This window comes from Brassica oleracea, unplaced genomic scaffold, assembly GCF_000695525.1.
Source record: "Brassica oleracea var. oleracea cultivar TO1000 unplaced genomic scaffold, BOL UnpScaffold07528, whole genome shotgun sequence".
In the NCBI taxonomy this organism is placed as follows: Eukaryota; Viridiplantae; Streptophyta; class Magnoliopsida; order Brassicales; family Brassicaceae; genus Brassica; species Brassica oleracea.
Window position 1 is genome coordinate 1 of NW_013624050.1, and position 688 is coordinate 688.

Consider the following 688-nt stretch of genomic DNA (forward strand, 5'->3'; position numbering starts at 1 on the left):
AAAAAAAAAAAAAAAAAAAAAAGCTACATATTTATACCGTACAAGCCCCAAAGACATAGCTGACATCAAGACCAACCTATGCAAGTCTTTGTATTAGGACATGGTAGGGGCTGGTCTGCACAGAATAGAAAAGGGAGGTTCTACGCCTCCTGCAAAATCCATGGCCTTGGCTTGATACTCTACAAGAGAACCATCCGGATACTCTCTAGCCATAAAGGTAATGTATAACTTCCACCCACCTCATGCTTTAAGATTGCCTCTCACAATGCTTACAAATTCCACAGACGTACCCTAAGTAATTAAAACACACATTCATCGTATCTGTGAGATTCTCATCAAATTAAAACAAAACAAAAAAGTATATATTTGAATTGATGAATACTAACCTTTTCCTCGTTGAGTTTCTTAACACATAAGGAAGCAATATCCGTCAAATATTCCCTTGTGGTCATGTTTCTAAAACGTTGCTCCAGATCAGTAAGGGGGAAGATGGACCTGAATGGATCTTCTTCATAAATTAACAAATTTAGAGGATATAACTCAATGGATAAAGAATGGGCTACGTTACCTTATTCTTCCAAGCCTGGAACTTAAATTCGCGGAACTCTTCGTACTCCTCGTCATTGGAGAAGCTTTTACGATCCTCAGGGTCGTAGCATTCGTAACCATCGAAGCTGTCCTTATCCCA

The 688-nt window shown here is 38.8% G+C and overlaps 1 pseudogene; it reads right to left on the bottom strand.

Moving 5' to 3' along the window:
* Nucleotides 1-34: 34 nt before the first annotated feature.
* LOC106322125 lies at nt 35-669 on the bottom strand (annotated as a pseudogene).
* Nucleotides 670-688: the final 19 nt, after the last annotated feature.